Genomic DNA, 23,552 nt, shown 5'->3' with positions numbered 1-23,552 from the left:
CAGATGAGTCCCTGGACAAATACCTTTATAACTTTTAAACAGAAGAGTATTTTTGAGTGATTCTTTTTCTATCCTCTTTGAAATTTTGTCTAGTTTTTTATCAGATTTATTTTAAAAATATTTGGAATAATTTTTGTGCACCTCACGGTATTCACGATAGCGCGTATATTTTCTTTATACCGTAGATACCGAAGGAGGTGACGGGACCGCAAACTTCACCGAGCTAGGCTCCGACTACTCTGAACAAGGCAAGCATGTTTGAACTTTTGATATGATGATTGTTTTGGCATGTTTGCATTAAGTAGTTTCATGGCATGTTGATGAGCATACCGACGAATGTCATGTTACATGCAACGATGAGGCAAGTGAGTTTCGAAAGTCCATAAGTTGATGGATGTGAGTATGCATGGCCATGTGTTGGCTTGAGGATGGGTAAGATGGCAGTGTTGTAGCATGCCAGTCTTATGCCAGGCTATATGACTTCAGTGTCAACCCATATCAGTCCAGTTCCTCCCGTTCTCTTCCTTGTACTACCACATGTTTTCCGCAAGGAATATGGCTTAGTAAGTTGCAAACCGCTTTCCTGGTACACACCAAAAGGAGAGGCCGTGATGATGGTTCCATGGCCCTGGATTAAAGCCAGTCATCCGGTCAGGGGGCATGGGTGTTTCCGGTTGGGACCGAGAGGGGGGCACCCCTTAGAGCGCGCGTATATAAATTTGATCCCATGCTATTCGAGATTGTGATCTCCCCGTCTCAAAAGTTTTTCTTAGACGATGTCCAGGGTGATTCCTGGCATCGAGAGGTACGATGGGTGTGTACTGGTTAGCTGTGTTTTCTTCCGAAATACCGTAAACGGAACTAGTCCTTCGTGACTACGGAAATCCGTTGGCTGTGGGAAAAATTTTCGTACAAACTCTGCAGAGTCATATATTCCTTTGAATCATCTATTCCATGTCCAAGTTCGGTATTATCTTATCTTGACAAATGTCAGTTTTGATGACAGAGACTCCGGTGAATTACATGAGTGCTAAGTCCGGTTAAATGATTACTCCTGTGGATGGACTAACCCGTTTATTTTCATGAATTGAATATTTATTATGAGTATTATTTACTGGTGAATAAAAGCCCTTTTTGTGATGTCGCTCAGACGTCCGACTGTGGCATTGTTATTATTTACTTTCAACAAAAGCCCTTTTTGTGATGTCGCTCAGACGTCCGACTGTGGCATTGTTATTATTTACTTTCAATAGAAGCCCTTTCTGTGATGTCGCTCAGACGTCCGACTGTGGCATTGTTATATTTTACTTTCAATGAAAGCCCTTTCTGCGATGTCGCTCAGACGTCCGACTGTGGCATTTCTTTTAAAGCCCTTTATGTGGCGTCGCTCAGACACCCGACTGTGGCATTTCTTTTAAAGCCCTTTATGTGGCGTCGCTCAGACGCCAGACTGTGGCATTTCTTTTAAAGCCCTTTATGTGGTGTCGCCTAGACGCCCGACTGCGGCGTGCTTTATTTATTTATCTTCCTATCGAGGTGTCGCTTCAGACACCCGCTTGGGTTTACAGTTATTTTGTTGGGTTTTCGAGCGGACTACCGCCGACCCCCTTTTTACCTGTCTTGTTTTTACGAATTAATGTGCCACTGCTAAAAATTAATCATGACGCATCCATGCATGCATTTGTTATATCTTACGTCCGAACTGTCTTGCGAGTACTTTCAAAGTACTCACCTGGCTTGTTGATTTGGCCAGATGCTGACGAAGGCGATCTCATGGATGAAGAATTTGATAGCGAGTCCGACGCCTAGAGGAATCCCAGTCATTCTCGTGCGACCCTAGATTTGGTCACTGTATTATATCCGCTTCCGCTACCAAATAAATTCATCGAGCCTCACCTCGATGCTCGATGAGATGCCAGTTTTAGAGTCATGTATCTGACTCCCCGCTGCGTTTGTCCACCACCACCCTATCCTCGAGTCAGTAGTATGCCTCCACACCACTGTGTCATGTCCGCCATTATGTATAATTATTGGCGTGCTTGTAATAATTTGGTTGAGCAACTGTAGCTCGACCCTGTAATATATTTTATGCTACTAGCTTATTGTATCAAGAATTTGTCTACCGGTAAGGAGGATTTTTCTCATACTGGACTCAAAAGATTGGTCTCTCAATAAACATTTTTATTGGAAAACCGGTCGTGACAAAAATCCAGTTTTCCGTTTCGACAATTTTTAAAATCACAAAATTCCAAAGGGAAAATAGAGTTTTTGGGCGTTTTAGACGTTTTTTTGGACGTTTTTAGCGTTTAGTGCTAGGGTTTAGATTTCAGCATTTAGGGTTAGGTTTTATGGTCTAAACCCTTAGTTTTTACTGTTTAGCATAGAGTTTCCGACGTTTTAAGTCCCGGGTTTAGGGTTTAGGACAATTTTTGAAATGACAAATTGTAAAAGGAAAAAAGATATGCTCTAATTTATGTTTTTTTGAATTTTGGTTAAATCTTGTCAAACCGGTCAAACAACTGATTCGAGAAAGTTTGAGTGTTACTAAATAATTACGCAATAATATTAGTGTTACTAAATAAGTATCTCAGTTTTTTTGAATTTTGTTCAAATATGTGGTCAAACTATGGTCAAACTACTTATTCAAGAAATATTAGTGTTACTACATAATTATTCAAGAATATTAGTGTTACTAAATAATTATTTCAATTTTTTGAATTTTGGTCAAATCTGGTCAAACGGTGGTCAAACTATGGTCAAACTTATTCAAGAAATATTAGCGTTACTAAATAATTACTGTTTTTTTAGAATAATAGTTTCAAACGCAACTGGTGAAATGTGTGACTTCATGATCAAGCTAAACTCCTGAGGGTTAATAGGATTGACATCTTACTATTGTCAGGAAAACAACAAGTGCAGACTCGGAAACGAAGGAGAATAGAAACTGAAAGTTAAGCGTGCTCGGGCTGGAGTAGTGAGAGGGATGGGTGACCGGTCGGGAAGTTAGATGATTTGGAATGAGTGATCCACACTTGAGCAGTTAAGAGAGGTGATTAGAGACTAAATCATCAAATAATTTAGAAAAAATAAAAATAAAAAAAATCAAATTTTTTTCCCAAAATTTTCAAAAAAAAATTCAAAAAAAAACCTTTATACCAGGGCACGAGCTCATGCCACGTGGTGGCACTTTAGCGCCGGTTCGTGCCGAACCGGTACTAAAGGGGGGGGCCTTTAGTGCCGAAACTTTAGTGCCGGTTCCATAACCGGCACTAAAGGCCCTTACAAACCGGTTTTAAAGCTCCGTTTTCTACTAGTGGGCTCTCGCTCGCGCTGCGGCTCTGTTCTTGCTGTCGGTCGCGCCGCTGCACTACTCCTGCTTTCGTTCATGCTGCTACTCTGCTCTTGCTCTCGCTTGCGCTGCTACTGCTGCTGCACGACCTCCGGCAGCTATAGGAGTTGCTGCTTTAGCACTCGCTCGCGGTGCTACTGGACGACTTGCTCTCTGCTAGTGCGTTCGCTGCTCGAGCGTCTGCTGATTTAGATCACTGCTTCTCTGCTACTAGTGCTCGAACACCCTAAACATCTATTGCAATGCTCTGTTACTAGTTCAATCAGTTTCGACAGTAAAATTCAGTTTCGACTGTGAAGTTCATTTTCTTCAGTTAAGTTCAGACTGAACAGTACTTACAGCATCTGTCGGAGCGGCCGTGGCGCGGCTGATGCGTTTTACATCTAGCACTTTTTGGTGATGTATTTTACATCATCTATTGCAGATGATGTTAGGGTCCCACTTCAGATTAACGTTGTCTGTCTTGTCATGCTTCAGCCTCGTCGCCGTACACCTTAGCGGAGCTGCTCCGACGACGAAACCGGCCATCACAGCGGAGCAGTACCCTCGGCGCCGTTTCCAGAGGCCTCGGATCTTCTTCCCTGCCTCCGACAGTCACACCAGCATCATCACCATCCTCCACGTCGAACCCAATGATGCTGAGGTCCACAAGGCTATGCCAAAGTGGTTGTACACTCGTCACATCACTTTGTTTCTCCATTCCTCTGTTCTTCCAATTCATGTGAGCCAAACACCTAGGTTGACTGAAATCCTATGTTTCCAAATGCTCTATTTTGCACGTGCATTCCTATCCTATTCCTGTGTTTTTCCTATCCCTGCGTTTATAGAATCCTCCAATTCTAAGGAGCCCTTACAGATTTACTTCATTTTCAGATAGGCGTCAAAGTAAACTCTGTGTGTTATGTCCTGCTCCTTCCGTGTCATCATCCACCCCACCTGAGGTGCACCATCGACAAAAGCGTTCACTGCAGCAGAGATCCCCCCTGCAGACTTCCTTTCGCCGCCGCAGATCATCTTCCCCGTTGCCGGCAGCCACACCAACTGCATTACCATCATCGACTAAGTAGATGAACTTGAGGACTACACAGTTCCGGAAGAGAGGTCGCAGTCTTTCGTGTTTGCTTACGTTATACATCGGTTATTATTACCTGCTACTTTATCCTTCAATCTTGAGTTCTGAATTGCCCATGGGTCTCATATCGAGCCAGCAACGCATAGTATATGTCTACTATCTGGTTCATCTGGGGTCTTCTATGTGGTTCATGTTGGGTGGGCAAAAAACAATAGATGATCCATTGTCTATCTTTTTAAACTGAAGCTATAATCTACCTGCTATCATTAGTTTTGGATCCATCCACTCGTTTGCTACCATCAGTCTTGATTTTTGCATGCACCACTTAGGGTTTACAAAATCTAACTATTTTATTATTATGCATGTCAGATATTGTACATAATCGTACTGAACATGTAGAGAAAAAGAGAAGACTGTTGCGTGTGAATATAATGTCATGCAGACGCCGCTCCATGGTGGGCGAAGTCCCCCCCCTCCTGCATTTCCAGATTGTATTCCAGAGGAAGATAACTGTTCAGATGGAGATTCAAAAGGAGCCGACCACGCCTGTTTACCACTAGGTGTTTGCTCTAACCTGGCATGCTGATGTTGGTCATATCATGCATATGGCGGCTTGCATTGCTTACGTTATACATCTTATATGTCACCAGCTTAGTTTAGATTTGCTTTGCGTGAATGCCACCTGTTTGGTTTCTATATCATACTCCCACCATTCCTAAATATTTGTCTTTTTAGAGATTTCGACAAGTGGCTACATACGGAACAAAATGAGTGAATCTACACCCTAAAATATGTCTATATACATTCGTATGTGGTAGTCCATTTGAAATCTCTAAAAAGACAAATATTTAGGAATGGAGGGAGTATATGGGAATTATGCAATGCCATCTTCTTTAGCCAGGCATCATATACGTGAATCATGCAATGCCATCCTGTTTAGCCAGTCATCGTACATGTGAATTGTATCGTGCCATATTTTTTTACATAATGTATTCCATTTGTCAACAATGTTTATACATTAATCTACTCTTCCTGTGCATCAGCCATTTGAGTCAGTCATGGGAAAATCTGGAGTGAAAACAAGGTCTTCTGAGCAGTCTGTGCTACCTGTCGATGCAGCTTTCTTGCTGGTTACAGATAGCTCCTCAGAGGAGGATTCAGAGAGAGATGACCAGTCGTATCCCCCCCCCGAGGTGCATGCTCTAACTTGGCTGGGTTATATTGCTCATATCATGCATATGGTGTCTTGCATTGCCATGCCATCTGCTTAGATTAGACATGCTTTGTGTGAATGCCTCCTGTTTTCTTTCTATATCAGATATGTGAATTATGCAATGCCATGTTTTTCATCCAGTTATCATATGTGTGAATTATGCAACGCCATGGAGCCAGGCATCATATATGTGAATTATCTCATGCCATCTTTTTTTTCATTACGTATTCCATTTGTCGACAATCTGTGTATATTGAACTACTCTTCATGTGTATCAACCATTTGAGCCGGTTATGGAAAAATCTAGAGTGAAAACAAGGTCTTCAGAGCAGGCAGTGGTACCTGTTAAAGCATATATCTCGATGGTTATAGGGAGCTCCTCAGAGGAGGATTTAGAGACAGATGACCAGTCCTATATCCCACCTGAGGTGTATGCTCTAAGTTGCAATGTTTATATTTCTCATATGATGCATATGGTGTCTTCACTAGTAGAAAAAGGGTCAAATGTGAAGCACATTAGTGCCGGTTTGAATTTGAGCCGGCACTAATGTGACCATTAGTGCCAGTTCCAACAGCTAGGCGGGCGGGCATCCTTAGTACCGGTTCGTGGGCAACCTTTAGTACCGGTTCATGCCACGAACCGGTACTAATGAGGCCAGTGCGGCTATGGTCAGGCTGGGGCCCCCACGAAGACCTTTAGTATCGGTTCATGGCATGAACCGGTACTAGAGTTTCTTAGTAAGCTGATTTTTAGTCCCACCTCGCCAAGAGAGAGGCAGCATGAACGGTTTATAAGCCGTGAGTACAGAGACAATGACGAAGAGGCGCAATGCTCGCCTGCATGTTGATTAGCTTCAAGCCTTTCGGAATAGCATAGATTGCACTGAGCTATGTGCAGTGCAGTCTACACTATTCCAAAAGGCTTGAAGCAAATTAACCAGCATTGCACCACTTTTTTATTTTTAATAACTTATTTGAACTTCGGACTTCTTTTGTGTTCAGTATGCAGCATTCAAAGCGACGTCATCAATTTCCAACATGTTCTGACATCATTTGTTGTTTTTCGGTCATTTACCTAATTGTTTAGAGAGCTAAATGACCGTGAAATTGAAAATCAGTACAAAATGAACTCTGGAAATGTTGAAACTTGGCATGGTATCATCATTTCACCCGCATAGCATGTGCGAAAGAGTAGAGAGGGTCACTACAAAAACTGGACGCACTTCGTGTACAAACTGGACACACTCTTTCGGAGTATCAGGGTTTCGGACGAGAACTCATCTGTTACACGGGCACTTAAATGTTTTTTAAACTTATTTGAACTCCGGACTTCTTTTGTGTTCAGTATGCAGTATTCAAAGCAACGTCATCAATTTCCAACATGTTCTGACATCATTTGTTGTTTTTCGGTTATTTACCTAATTGTTTAGAGAGCTAAATGACCGTGAAATTGAAAATCACTACAAAAGGAACTCTGAAAATGTTGAAACTTGGCATGGTATCATCATTTCACCAGCATAGCATGTGCAAAAGAGTAGAGAGGGTCACGGCAAAAACTGGACGCACTTCGTGTACAAACTGGACAAACTCTTTCGGAGTATCAGGGTTTCGGACGAGAACTCATCTGTTACACGGGCACTTCAATGTTTTTTAAACTTATTTGAACTTCGGACTTCTTTTGTGTTCAGTATGCAGCATTCAAAGCGACGTCATCAATTTCCAACATGTTCTGACATCATTTGTTGTTTTTCGGTCATTTACCTAATTGTTTAGAGAGCTAAATGACCGTGAAATTGAAAATTACTACAAAATGAACTCTGAAAATGTTGAAACTTGGCATGGTATCATCATTTCACCCCCATAGCATGTGGAAAGAGTAGGGAGGGTCATGGCAAAAACTAGACGCACTTCGTGTACAAACTGGACAAACTCTTTCGGAGTATCAGTGTTTCGGACGAGAACTCATCTGTTACACGGGCACTTCAATGTTTTTTAAACTTATTTGAACTCCGGACTTATTTTGTGTTCAGTATGCAGCATTCAAAGCGACGTCATCATCTTCCTACATGTTCTGACATCATTTGTTGTTTTTCAGTCATTTACCTAATTGTTTAGAGACATAAATGACCGTGAAATTGAAAATCACTACAAAATGAATTCTGAAAATGTTGAAACTTGCAATGGTATTATCATTTCGGAGTATCAGAGTAGAGAGGGTCACAAAAAAAACTACTCAGAAATAAATAGAAGAAAATAAATAAAGCAGAAAAGAATAAAACTATATAAAAAATTACTCAAAAAGAAATAGAAGAAAATAAATAATGCAGAAAAGAAAAAACTGTATAAAAAATTACTCAAAAATAAATAGAAGAAAATAAATAATGCAGAGAAGAAAAAACTATATAAAAAATTTGTTGGGGCGCTACCCAGTGGGCCTGCCAGACCTAGGGTGTGCAAATGCAGGCCCAGAAGGGCCAGTAGACTCACAGGGTAGCGCGCCCTAGTTAGGCCCAGAAGACAGATATATAGAGAAGCTCGAAGGAGCAGCCGCGGCTGGGTTTATAAACCAGTGCGGTTGCCATTCGCTCGGCGAGGTGGGACTAAACATTGTGCACCGCCGGTGGCAGCGCACAACCATTAGTACCGGTTGGTGGCTCCAACCGGTACTAATGATTGGGCCTTTAGTACCGGTTCATGGCACGAACCGGTACTAAAGGGGCCGTTTCCCGCCCCTTAGCCTAGCGAAAATTGGCCTTTAGTACCGATTGGTGGCTCCAACCGGTACTAAAGACCCCTCCTATATATATGGAACTTACGAAAAAATCAATTTCATCGACCACCACTTCTTCTCGATCCAACTTCTTCGCCGCGCCCGTCGCCCATCGCGCGCCGCCCTCGCCGCCCCCGCCGCCCGTCGTCGCCGTCACCCGCCCCGCCACCCGTCGTCGCCGTCACCGCCGTCGCCCCGCCGCGCCCGTCGCCGCCCGCCGCCGCCCGTCCCCGTCGCATCGCCCGCCGCCGCCCGTACCGCCTCCCCCCGCTCGTAACACACACACACACATACACAGCACACACACATTGTTTTTACTTATTTTCTATTTTCTGTTGTTTAGATTAATGTTAGATAAATTACGTAGATAATAATGTTAGAATGTTAATGTTAGATGAATTATATGGAAAAGTTGTTAAATATTAATGTCAATTTTACGATGAATTAGAACAAGTTGAACTAGTTGTTAGTATAGCTAGATATTTTAGTATATATATGATTTGAAATAGTTGAATTAATATAACTAGTTTATTTTTAGTATGAAAATTAATAGAACAAGTTTATTTTTAGTAAGAAAATTTAGGTATATGAGATTTGATGATCTAATCAAAATATTACTATATAGAACTACCTACTTTATTTTAGTAAGAACATTAATAGAACTAGTTTATTTAGTAAATGCTTAGTTGAATTAATAGAACTAGTTTATTTAGTTGAATTAATAGAACTAGTAAGTGTTTAATGTTTCACCTATATATGAACATATGTTAGATATTAATGTCAAATGTTAGATGAATTAGATATAAATTATATGTTAGATATATATTTAATTTAGTTATACGAGATTTCATTATCTAATTAACATTTTATTATATAGAACTAGCTACCTTATTTTTAGTTAAGAAAATTAATAGAACTAGTTTAGTTGAATTAGTTGAATTAATTAGTTGAACTAGTTAGTTGAATTAGTTCAATTAATTTGGTATATTTTTCATAAGTGCTTAGTTGAATTAGTTCAATTAATTAGTTGAACTAGTTGAATTAACAGAATTAGTTGAATTAATAGAACTAATAAGTGTTTAATGTTTCACCTATGAACATAGGAATGTCGTCTGACAACGAACACGATTTCATTATGTGCGAATACTGCGAAGACCAGCGCGGCCTGTGCGGCAGAAATTTTCTAGTTGATGATAGACGCTTCAGCATCAAGCTGGATGAGAACTTCGAAGTGGATACAGTAAGTCACAACGACAAGTCTTTTTTCGTAATTAAGCATGACTTATGCTTCATTTGCTTCAACATTTAATTTTAATTTTTCACTATTCTACTAGCGTATCCCCTGCCATGCAAGAATTTTTGTCTTGGATAAGATAGGTTTCAGTCCTAACGGAACTATGGAGGTAAAAAGAGTTTACTTGAAGACTGAGCATGGTTATACCTTCAACGTCAAATTATACAATGCAGACACATACACCTATTTTGAATGCAAAACTTGGCAAGCACTATGCAAGGCTTATGCATTTGAGCCTGATATGGTTATCACCTTGGATATTCGTCCGGAAGATGAATTGAAGGTAATAGAGACATCTGGGTCGATGTGCAGACGCCTCCAGTTCTACCATTATGTGAGTTTCTCAACCATATTTATGTCTTCGATATGAGATTATTTGAACCAGTTGAATAATTAATAGATCTCCATTTATATTGACAGCTTACTTCCAATCAAGCAAACATGTCCAGCGCTTGGTAGACAGGACCATCCACTGTCCCGGGGCTGAACTAAACTGCGAGGAGACAAGTCATTATGTTTCATGGATTGAGGATCTTGATGCTGTCAAGACAAATTTCTTTCCTGCACTTAGAAATGTTAGTACTCAAAACGTGTGACCAATAGTGTTCGTACTGAACTACGGTCACATATAATTAGGAAAGATGGTAAGATTTCTACTATTTCTCCTCAGTGCATCTTTTGCATACATTATTTTTTAAGCTAAACTTCATTGCTAAGTATGTTACTATATGATGTTCTTCAATAGGGACTCCCGATGAATGTTGTGCCTGATTGGATATAGACTAAAGGTACCATGAATATTGTGCATTCAGGATTTCTAATAGCGAGGAATGCTTAATAGTAAAAGACTGGAGCAAAATTGTGAACGATCATAGAGAAGTACTAGGGGGCAGCAATCAGAAGCGCAACCCACGATTAGGAGACATGTTCATCTGCATGCTCTAATATGATGAATCAGCAAAGCTATAAATGTTCTATGCTATTTTACCTGAGAGAGAGCAGCAGGAGTGATTAATTAGCTAGTTCATGCTCTTAGTACTTGTCCTCTCATGTCCGTGTTCTTCGTCCTGAACTTAATCTCAAAGAGTGATTTGCTTTTCTGGTGTTATGAACGTTTATAACATCATTACCATGTTGAACTCGATGATATCTTTGCTATGAAAACCGTTGGTGATGATATATATGATGCAAGAGTTTTTATATTAATATGATGATGATGATGATGATGAGTTATTATATCATTTATGAAAGAAACTGCATATTAGTTTCAACTGGATGGATTCTAGCTAAGTGATCAAGTATATGCCATATCCATATTACCTCGATCACTTAAGTAGGTGATCAAGTATATATAATATGGATATGACATATACTTGATGACTTAGCTAGGATCCACGCATCCAGTCAAACTAATATGCGGCACATTCACCTAATGATTTAACAACTCATTATAATGTAAAACAATCACTAAATTAAATTGAAAACACAAAATTAAAGTAAAAATAAAAAATAAAACCAAAACACACCCAAACATTTAGTACCGGTTGGTGTTACCAACCGGTACTAATGTCCTATGCGCCCATGGAGCTGGCTCGTGCCACGTGGTTGCCCTTTAGCACCGGTTCATGCTGAACCGGTACTAAAGGGGGGGGGCCTTTAGTGCCTACAATTTAGTGCCGGTTACCGAACCGGTGCTATTGCCCGGTTCTGCACTAGTGCTTGCATTGCTTAGTTTAGACATCATATGCACAATATTGAATTCTATCTGCTTAGTTTAGAGATCATACATGCGAGTGCCAGCTGCTTAGTATATGAATCAATTATGTCAATTATATCATGCCATCCTGTATACTTAGACAACATGTATGTGAATTATTTCATCCCACCCTATTTTAGAAAGACATCATATAGTTTTGTCATGTCATCCTGTTTAGGTACTCATCATATGTTGAATTATGCCATTACTCGTCATGTCATGTCATCTGAAACTGTGTCATGCTATCCTGTTTAGTTAGGCATCATATATGTGAAATTGTGTCATGCTGTCCTGTTTGGTTAGACAACATATATGTGAATTACCACATCTTTCTATCATACAATGTCTGTACGTTCAATTTCTTTTCTTATTTATCAGCCATTTGAATTGGAGGGGGTGATGGAAGTATCTAAGGGAGCAAAAACCCGTTCTTCAGAAAAGACAGTGCTACCCGTCGATGCAGATAGAACCATGGTTGTACTAGCCCACAAACTTGCCCCACCACACATAATCGAGACTCTTCCAGATTGCACACTTACACCGTTGGGCAGAGAACCATCTACAACCCATCTAACCGCAACCCCAGCGGAGAGTAACCCACTTATAGTTGACAAAGTACCATGTCCACCATAGAGTACCCCCACACAAGCAGTTTGTAAAGCTACTGCAGTGCCCAAAGCACGAAGACCACCACAGCTAACCCAAACTCCACGTTTAAAGCAGAAGAGCAACTGTTCTCAGGTCAGATTCCGTAGCTATGGTCCATACTCCTTTGTTGTTGCATCACTGTATTTACTCATACCAACTACTTTCGAATTTGAAAGATCCAATTGAATCTCCAATGTCGCAACAGGTATGTTTTAAACCTATTTCCTTAACTGGATTGTTGTTCTAACTTCTTGATCTATGTTGATTTCAGTTTAAGTTGTATAAACAGTTATGTTCTCATGTGATGCACATTACAAGTGCTACCAATGATGTGTAGTTTCTCACACTTATATTCTATCTATGCTGCTGTGTCTTAAAAATATATGGGTTGAAGTGTGTCTCTATATTATTTAGGGAACATAAGCTAGAATGATATGGACAATGTAGTGACCATAGTACATAGATATATGTTTGTTTCATGTTGTTATCCTATCTACCTTACTACTGAACCGGTTTACCAAAATGAGTTTTGTATACTACAAGCTAAACCTGTGATGTGTCTACTTGTTTCTCTTGTAGTATGCAAACAGAATATTGGAGAAGAGCACCCCACTATGCAATGCTAGAGAAAGTATGCAGATAAGGTTCAAGATAGTGAGACAAGCCCGTTGGTCTCCAAGAAAGGTGATAAAAACGATCTTGTAGACAGTGAGAAAACCCCATAGTCCTGCGTTGATGTAGTGTTCGAGTTACTGGCCAGTACCGCTGGCACAAGCTCTTCGAACTCATTGCTTGAATCACTTAGGCTTCTTCAGTCTCAGCTACAAGCTGAAAGGCATCAGTCAGCTATGCTGCGGCAAGAAGCCGAAGGACTAAGGAAGTCCCTGCAGAATTCAGATGCGTAATTTCTTGTGCAACAGCAACCGCTGGAGGATTTAAGCGCCAAACAAGACAAAGTTAATAAGCTTGCTAAGCATCTTGCCAGCATTATGTGTACCCAGGATATTGTTTCTTGAACTCTTCTGAAGTGGTTTCAGTTCTAGACTTGTTTTGCTACGGCGTTATATGTTGCTTTGTTCCCTATATTTGCACTGGTGGCGAACTTTGATGCCCAGTGGATGTAATATGTGTAATAGCCGTGATAGCCTAGCATAAGTTGCTTGCTTATTTATTTCCTTGTTGTCTAATTTATTTGTTTGCTTGTAGTCAGTGCAGTTCTTTCCGCGGTTTGCTAGTGGCTGCAATAACCTATTTTTTAAAACTAGGCCACAATAACCATGGGCTAATATTTACTGTAGTGACACTGGGCCTCCTACGGGCCATAGAAACAGTGGGCCTTCTACGGGTCGTAGAAACAGTAGGCCTTCTACGGGCCATAGAAACAATGGGCCTTCTACGGGCCGTAGAAACAATGGGCCTTCTATGGGCCGTATCATCAATGGGCCTTATACGGGACATATGATCGATTGGCCAAACATGGGCCAATAACAGGCCGCATTATGGCCGTAAATGGGCTAGAGTTGGAATCGTCCGTTCATAGGCCGGCCATAACGGGCCATCGTTAATATGCCGTATTTGATGACGCTATGAAAACGGCCCAACGTATTAATGGACCACAAACGGGCCTACTGTAACCACGGGTTGAATTTGGCCCACAAGCAGAAAATGACAGTAACGGGCCGTAAGTAAACGAATGCTTGAAATGAGCCCAAGAATAAATGGGCTCTAAGAAGGCCGAAAGATAACATGGGCTAGAAACGGCCCAACGGAATAACGGGCCGTTAATGGGTATAAAGTGATACACTGTTCATTATGGGCCAGTTTCACCATGGGACGTTAATGGGTGTAAAGTGATACACTGTTCATTACGGGCCAGTTTCACCATGGGCCATTAATAGGCCAGGAGTTACATAGGGCCTCATATGTGCCGAAAGACGTCATGGGCCATACATGGTCCAGAAGTGAAAACGGGCTGGAATCATATTGGATGGCCCAGATGACGCTACTGGGCCTAATTCGGATAGGGTGTAACGGGCCTTGGGTTAGCGGGATGTAAATGGGCTATATGCGAACGTGCCGTTAATAGGCTTTCCATGGGCCGGCCCGCCACCTTTTGAGCAAGTCAAATGGGCCGACCTTTTTACAGGAATGGGCCTCTATTGGGCCGTGCCACGTGTCGACGTATCATAGGCGCCTTCTATCCAATGAGATGATGACATCTGTCCCAACGATGAGCCGACACATGTTTCCTCCAGCCAATGACGATTTTACACGTGGAAAATCCCCATTGGTCGGGGCTGTTAATGGGTTATCGGATCCAAAACCCGACCCGATAGCTTAACGGTGTTCCGTTACGGTGGATGCCACGTGTCGGTCACCTTTGACGAAAGCACTTCTGTGACGCGCGATTTATCATCATGGAAGTGCACACTTCCGTGATGATAATTTTGGTAATGTCATGGAACACTTCTACGACAGCACATGTATGACTATCTTGATTCTGTCATAAAATTGTCATGGATGTACATGCATGACAAAAAACACGACCTACTGTGACAAACACGTATAATCACAGAAGTGTATTTTTTTGTAGTGTAGGTTTAGCATCTTTTTTTCCATAAGATATTTAATAGAAGCATGATCAGTGTGAATAGTTACTTTAGAATCAACAATATAAGGTTTGAGCATTTTCTAGGGTTTACTAGCATATTGAATAACGTTTAATTTTTTATCAACTCTTTGCCCTAGAACAACACCTACAGCATAATCACTAGCATCACACATAACTTCAAAGGGTAAATTCCAATCAGGTGGCTGAACAATAGGTGCAGAGATCAATGCTTTCTTAAGTATTTCAAATGCTTCTACACAATCATCATCAAAGACAAATGGTATATCTTTTTGTAATAAATTAGTTAGAGGCCGAGAAATTTTTGAGAAGTCCTTAATGAACCTCCTATAAAATCCAGCGTGACCAAGGAAACTTCTTATACCTTTGATGTCCTTGGGGCATGGCATCTTTTCAATAGCATCAGCCTTGGCTTTATCAACTTCAATACCTCTTTCAGAAACTTTATGCCCCAAGACAATGCCTTCATTAACCATAGAGTGGCACTTTTCCCAATTCAAGACAAGATTAGTTTCATCACATCTCTATAAAACACTATCAAGGTTGCTCAAGCAATCATCAAAATAAGATCGATAGACGGAGAAATCGTTCATGAAAACCTCACAAATCTTTTCAAAAAATTCAGAGAATATAGCCATCATGCATCTTTGAAAGGTAGCAGGTGCATTACATAAACCAAAAGGCATACGTCTATAAGCAAAAGTACCAAAAGGGCAAGTAAAAGTAGTCTTTGATTGATCCTTGGCTGACACAGGTATTTGAGAGAAACCAGAATAACCATCTAGAAAGCAAAAATGTGTATGTTTGGATAATCTTTCTAGCATTTGATTGATAAAAGGTAAGGGGTAATGATCCTTTTTAGTGGCCTTATTTAATTTGCGGAAATCAATTACCATCCTATAACCTGTAACAATTCTTTGAGGAATCAATTCATCTTTATCATTAGGAACGACTGTAATACCTCCCTTCTTAGGGACACAATGGACGGGACTTACCCACTGACTATCAGCAACGAGATAGATTATACCTGCCTCAAGGAGCTTTAGTATTTCCTTTCTTACCACTTCTTTCATTTTAGGATTCAGCCGTGGTTGATGATCATGAACTGGTTTATCATCTTCTTCTAAATTTATTTTATGTTGACATAGAGTGGGACTAATGCCCTTAAGATCATCAAGAGTATACCCAATAGCAGCATGGTGCTTCTTCAGAGTTTTCAATAATCTCTCTTCCTCATGCTCTGAAAGGTTAGCACTAATAATAACAGGATATATCTTTTTCTCATCAAGATAAGCATATTTAAGAGTATCAGGCAACGGTTTAAGCTCAAACACGGGATCACCCTTGGGTGGAGGAGGAACCCCTAGGATTTCAACAGGCAAATTGTGTTTCAGAATAGGTTCCTGTTTAAAGAATACTTCATCTATTTCCCTTCTTTCATTCATAAACATATCATTTTCATGGTCTAGCAAATATTGTTCTAAAGGATCACTAGGAGGTATGACAATAGAAGCAAGACCAATAATTTCATCCTTACTAGGTAATTCTTCTTCACTGTGTTGTCTACTAAATTTAGAGAAATTAAATTCATGAGACATATCATCTAAACAGATAGTAACGACATCCTTTTTGCAATCTATCCTAGCATTAACAGTGTTTAAGAATGGTCTACCAAATATAATGGGACAAAAGCTATCTTGTGGGGAACCAAGAACAAGAAAATCAGCAGGATATTTAGTTTTCCCACACAAGACTTCAACATATCTAACAATTCCCATTGGTGAAATAGTATCTCTATTAGCAAGTTTAATTGTGACATCAATATCTTTTATCTCAACAGGTGCAATATCATGCATAATTTCTTTGTATAAGTCGTAAGGTGTTGCGCTAGTACTAGCACCCATATCACATAAGCCATGATAACAATGATCTCCTATTTTAACAAAAATAACAGGCATTCCTACCACAGGTCTGTTTTTATCTTTTGCACAAGGTTTAGAAATTCTAGCAGTCTCATCAAGGAAATGAATACCATGCCCATCAATATCATCAGACAAGAGATCTTTAACAATAGCAATATCAGGTTCAACTTTAATTTGCTTAGGAGGTGTATAAGTTTTAATATTTCTTTTACGAACCATAGTTGTAGCTTTAGCATGATCCTTAATCCTAACAGGAAAAGGTGGTTTCTGAACTTAAGCGGTAGGAACAATAGAATCATTATAAGTGACAGTTTTTTCTTCAACTTTAATTGGTGCAACTACTTTTACTTCTATGGGAGGATGGTATTTAAACCACTTCTCCCTAGGGAGATCAACATGAGTAGCAAAAGATTCACATCAAGAAGCTACTATTTCAGAGTCAAGTCCATATTTAGTGCTAAATTTACGGAAAACATCGGTATCCATAAAAGATTTAACACAATCAAACTTAGGTGTCATACCTGACTCCTTACCTTTGTCGAGGTCCCAATCTTCAGAGTTGCGTTTAATTCTTTCCAATAAATCCCATTTGAATTAAATTGTCTTCATCATAAAAGAGCCAGCGCAAGTAGTATCGAGCATGGTGCGATTGCTATCAGAAAGCCGAGCATATAAATTTTGAATAATCATCTCTCTTGAGAGCTCATGATTGGGGCATGAATATAACATTGATTTAAGCCTCCCCCAAGCTTGAGCGATGCTTTCTCCTTCGTGAGGCCAAAAATTATGTATACTAGTCATCAACCCGTGCATGCGCACGGTCTAGTGATTTTGAAAACATGAATTTTGAAATAATCGAAGATCCTTCTCTGTTAATATAGCAGGAGTTCAAAATATATTAGAACTTGGAATGCAACTTTTGAATATGTCCCAACTAATAATTATGCACCATGGAAATATGATTAACACTATGAGACAATTAAATTGGAGAGTGGAAATAAGCTATGGAGTTTTCAAGAAACATTTAGAATGAAATAACGTGAATGAAATGTCTATAAGCATAGCCCCATCAAAATCCTTTTGCAATCAAAATGTGGTTCCTTAAGTTTTGATTTTAAGTTAGCATGCATGATTGATCAATCTCACTCACTGCATACTCTGGACATCACAAATAGCTTGCTACACCTGCAAGAAATATCCTTGAAATATTAATGCACTTAAAAGCCTTATTAGCACATAAGTAGAAAATTACAAAAATTCAAAACAGAAAAACTAATGTGAGAATCATATGCTGCCATAACCTGATTTCTTTTCTTGCATGAAAAGTTTTGATATGAGGAGATCGTATCAATGTGGTAGATTTGGCATTATCGCAATACATATACAAACTTTGAAAAAAAAGTACCATATGAGATACTGATGTGCAACAACAATGAAGATCGTGCTCTCGAGCAATCTAACTATCTTGAACATCGGATGCTTGTAATTATCAATGTCTTCAAATCCTGAGTAGCAATTTATAATTAAGCTTCCATAATATTATTTTCCAGGTAAGTTATGATCAACAATTATCTTGCAAATTGTTAACTAAGCACTCTTTAATACCAGGGGATAATATAGAAGCATATAAAGAAGGCAGTATAGCTGGACACCCATATTCAGAATGTTGTGAATCATCCATTATGCATAAGAAAGGTCAAATTTTAGGAGTGCACTGTTTGGTTGAAACATCTATATAAAACAATTTTTGTAGTCTAAACCAAAACAACACAACAGAAAGCAAAATAAACATTATATACCTGCTACTTTGTCTACTCTTCGATTGATGAGGTGACCTATTTTTCAATCTGTAAGCTTGTGCTAATGAAGTTCAAGTTATCCATGACACATTTAGAGGAACCAATAGAATAGAATAAATGGAGTAGGTGAACCAATAGGCAAAATGTATAGCCAAAACACAGAATACAATGATTCTTATATTAGATGGAAAAAAGATTACTCGTAGCTTATAAAAGGAGCTTATGGTGAATACACTAATATTTTGTATAAAAGTTCTGTCTATTTAAGTGTATATAGAAACTTCTCAAAAGAAAAATCCAGGCTCTTGAAAAGAAACGTTTTTCTGGGGCATTCATTGGGACAACACTTTCCAAAACAAAAGAACTGGCGTAAATATTTAATACTCCCTCTGTAAAGAAATATAAGAGCAGTTAGATCACTATTTTAGTAACCTAAACACACTTATATTTGTTTACCGAGGAGTAGTGAGCAATAGTAGGTCAAATGTGTTACCTTCTCTGATACTTTAACCAATATGATGCAGCCTAGAACAGACAATAGCAACTTCTGGAGGTCTATGAGATCATATAACCACCTATGTATGCTTAGTTAATCTAGTTTGCAACTAACATATGATTACCTCAAAATAACCCTAACCTGAGACCATACGGATGGTTTCTCACACACCTTTGGACCTAGAAGTTTTTAGCCCGGCGTAGAAACTGTAAACAATCTACAACGTAAGAAGGCTGAAACTTGATCTGAACAACATCAAGGTAAGAACTATGAATCAGGAACTAAACTTCAAAACCTTTCACTACAATGGTTTCTTTACTTGAGAAACGATGCACCAACCGCTGATTTGGTCTGTAGGGACGAAAGCAACAGTAACAGTTAGCACTTGCTGTATAATATGGGGAGAAATAGGACGACATGAAGATGACAAAACTTGACATTTTCTGTTTTCCAGACAGAGCTACTTTTTAACACTATCGAGGAGGTGAACAGACAGTCGTTCAGCTTTACCATGAGGTTAACTTGAGCATCTTTTTCGATCTCCCGTATTGCTTAAAATAGATGCTGCTAAGGTGCCATGTTTTTGACCTTGTGTATGCATATACATTCCATGTCTGCAAATAAGAATATATAAAACAAAAGTGCAGACAACACTATAAAGAAAAAAAATCACCAGAACAGAGTATGGTTTGTGCTTTTATGATGCACGTGTCCTATTGGATAATTGGGTAAGCATAAAACTGAAAGTACAGATCCAACTACAAACTTGTAGTTTTTCCTATAAGATTTAAGAAGCAGAGAGATGTAGACTGAAGAAACGCTACAAAACGACTAATTCAGTTTCCAACAAAATAAGTAGAGGTTCTTGAGTTCACTCTGCAGAAGCCAGAAGTACGGCCACATCTTTCTTGAACTGAATCCCCTAACTGTATTGTATGGCACCCACAAAACTTAACCATCGTATTAATACGTATCTAGATAGGTCTGAAACAAAACACTTATCATCTAAATCCTCAAAACGAAACTCTAAGGTTTTACTTGTTCTTTGAGACCGTGTCTCACAACATCGTAATAATCACTAAAAATACAAACCTATTGCATCATTGCTAGCTCCTTAATTACCTCTACTGCAATCAGTCTACCATAGTCGTTTGGCTCTACAGCTTTGCCAACAATGGCATCTATTTGATCTTATTCAAGTAGCATGGGTGGATGCATGAGATAATTGCTGCTACTCATCTGGCTTAGGCCCGTGGATTGCTGACTGCCACTACTATCTTGCTGCTACTCAACACTAGGTGACGTCGTCGTCAGCCAGACTTAGCATGACATGTCTAGTGAACTACTTGCGTGATCAACCCCCCAATTCTGCTACTCCTCAAATTCTTCTGTAAAAGTTACAGAGGCACTTACCTTCCTCCAGGAGAGGATCCTCATGTAGATTTAATTGGTACAATCTCCCAGGAGGATCTGTTGTTCATGATATTAATAGGAGGAGGAAATCAAGAGAACGCCTAGAGGAATCCATTGTTGTTCTTCTCTTTAAGGGCCGCAGCGCCATAAGACTGCCGTACTTCCTCCAATCTGCAGCCTACGGCCTCAGCAGCTATGGTGGTTGTTCAATCCAACTCAAACTCTTATTGATGCACCTCCTTCTCCACGGCATCGTCCATCGTGGGTTGCAATTTGACCTGGCATGGAAGCTGAGGAGATTGAAAGGATCTCCATCTCCGCTAGACCAATGAAGATGGATTGCAGCCAATCTTTCTCAAGGTAGAGTTTAGAACAAATGGAATTGGGGAGAGGTTTGGTTGGCTGGATCGTTTATCTAGATTCATTGTTGCATGAAGGCTGGTTTTCATCTCTACAACCATGGAAGCCTTGTGGGCCCTATGATTAAAGGCCGGTTTTCATCTCTACAGTCGTGGCAGGATTGTGGGCCCTATGATTAATCTTGTTAGTCAAGGATTATATGAATTAATCCACACCGTAAAAATTTGGTCCCACCGGATGAACGGTTAGTATTTTCTAATTAACATGGTAACTTTTTAGGAGTCTGTAATTAGTATGGGTATAGATAATCGCGATCACGATGAACAAGATGCATATGATAAAATTTCTGATGAAATTCCAATTTAAATCGTTTCTAGTTCCATGACCCCGTATCATCACATATCCTATACCATGTCAATGAATCTTCCTTCAAAGATAAAGGGAAGACCTTCTTCTTAATAACATCTTCGGGTACACCTGCAAGCTTAAATAATCCACAAACTTCATCCACATATATTAGGTGCTCATCAGGATGCTTTGTTTGATCTCCCGCAAAAGGATTAGCTAGCAGTTTTTCTATCATACTTGAAGGAATTTCAAAGCAGACATTTTCATTTTTAGTAGGTTCAGTAGGTTGAGAAGCACCTATTTGCTCTACTGGTCGGGGTGAAGATACCCCGAACAAGCCCCTCAGAGGATTACTTTCCGTAGTAACAAGTGACAGTAAATTTGAGCACACTATATAAATTTTTCCTTACCAAATTCCACCTACCAAAGGTGCTTCACTCCACGGCAACGGTGCCAAAAAAGAGTCGTGATGACCCACCAGTATAGGGGATCTATCGTAGTCCTTTCGATAAGTAAGAGTGTCGAACCCAACGAGGAGCAGAAGGAAATGATAAGCGGTTTCCAGCAAGGTATTCTCTGCAAGTACTGAAATAAGTGGTAATAGATAGTTTTGTGATAGGATAATTTGTAACGAGCAACAAGTAACAAAAGTAAATAAAGTGCAGCAAGGTGGCCCAATCCTTTTTGTAGCAAAGGACAAGCCTGTACAAACTCTTATATAGATAAAAGTGATCCCGAGGACACATGGGAATATCGTCAAGCTAGTTTTCATCACGTGCATATGATTCGTGTTCGGTACTTTGATAATTTGGTATGTGGGTGGACCGGTGCTTGGGTACCATCCTTACTTGGACAAGCATCCCACTTATGATTAACCTCTATTGCAAGCATCCACAACTACAACAAAAGTATTAAGGTAAACCTAACCATAGTGTCATGGAATTGTCACGGCAGATGTCCTAGTGGAAGGACTTAGTCATAGGGCCATCACAACAAGCTTAAAGGGGTTAATCGGGACAAAGGACACGAGAGGTTTTATACTAGTTCAACCCCTTACGATGAAGGTAAAAGCCTACGTCTAGTTGTGTTGGTATAGCTGGGGTTTCGATTACCAAGAGGCTATTTCACCGGCTTGGTTATTGATCTCTTGTTTCTTGCCCTAAGCCGCCATCGGGTCATCCCCTTATATACACGGGTTGACGCCTGGTGGCCTACAAAGTCTCGGCCGGCTCATAAATCGTGTCTGGCTCGGTGACTTCTTTTACATGCCTTTCTTGACAAGTCTTTCCTGACATACAGCGGTTTACAATATTGGGCTTTAAGCCGCCTCTAGGCTTTTTAGGCCTTCTATAAGATTTGATAAACTATCGTCTTGAATGTTTACCGGGCTTCCTTTGTAACCCGCCATCGGGGCTGACCCGACCCCTCCTGGGCGGGTCAAAACTGATAGCTATATCCCCAACATTAGGCCCCAGGTCGACTTTGAACTTTGTTCTTTGTCAATCTTCAACACTTAGAAAAAATCCATCTTCTTATATTCGCAGAAGTTTTTGTAACCCGCCATGACGTCATCTCTTGAAAACACAAGAAACTTTTATGACGTCATCCCTCAACGGATCTTCATCTTTAATGCCTCCCGAGAATCGAGATGTCCGTTTAGTTGGATAATCATTATTTGGGTCTTCCTCGATTTTCGCGCCTGTCTGTTCACCTTTTCCCTTATAAATAGGCACGCCCCAGCCTTTTCTCATTCTTCTCTCTTCTTCATCTCCTTCCTCTTGCAACCCTCTGTCGCTCGAGCTCCAACACCGCCGCAGCGCTCATCGTCGTCCTCAAGCTCGGCCACTGCATCACCCTGATTCTGTCCAGAGAACGGCGGCGATCGTCCACAGCAACTCCGCACCCGTAAGCTCTCACCTTCTCACCCCCATAGATCTGCATTATGGTTCAGGAGGTTTCCTTCTTGTGTTTTTCAAACTATATCTTTATACTGACAGTCCTATAATATTTCTCTTAGTGGTCAAGCTAAGTCCAAGAAAGCAAAGGCAACCAAGCCGGTGGAAGACCCGCCAGTCCTTGAACCGGAACCGGCAAGGCCACCTCCTCCTCCATCAATTGAAACTCCAAAAGACTCGCCCGTCAATGTAGAAGCAAATCCTCCTGAGCCATCGGTTGATGATACCACCATTAACCCTTCCGTAACTGGACCATCGAGCTCGGCCAACCCGCCATCACCGTCTGCGCAAGACATTTTGATAACCGGGAGCCGCTTTGTTGAACCGGGGAATCCCACCGTGTTGGCTCGTCACACGGCGAAACAAGAGGCGTTGAAGAGACAGAAAGTGTGTTTGGATGTTTCACATTATGACCATCTGAATGCCAACGACATTTTATCCGGTTATCTTAGCCATGTGTACTCCAGCCGTGACTCAGAGATTAAAATGGTCAAGCAGTTGCAGCTGAAATACGAGGTATGTTCTTCC

This window comes from Triticum urartu, chromosome 7, assembly GCF_003073215.2.
Source record: "Triticum urartu cultivar G1812 chromosome 7, Tu2.1, whole genome shotgun sequence".
Classification (NCBI taxonomy): Eukaryota; Viridiplantae; Streptophyta; class Magnoliopsida; order Poales; family Poaceae; genus Triticum; species Triticum urartu.
The sequence above is the reverse complement of the archived record's forward strand: the minus strand, read 5'-3'. Positions refer to the sequence as shown.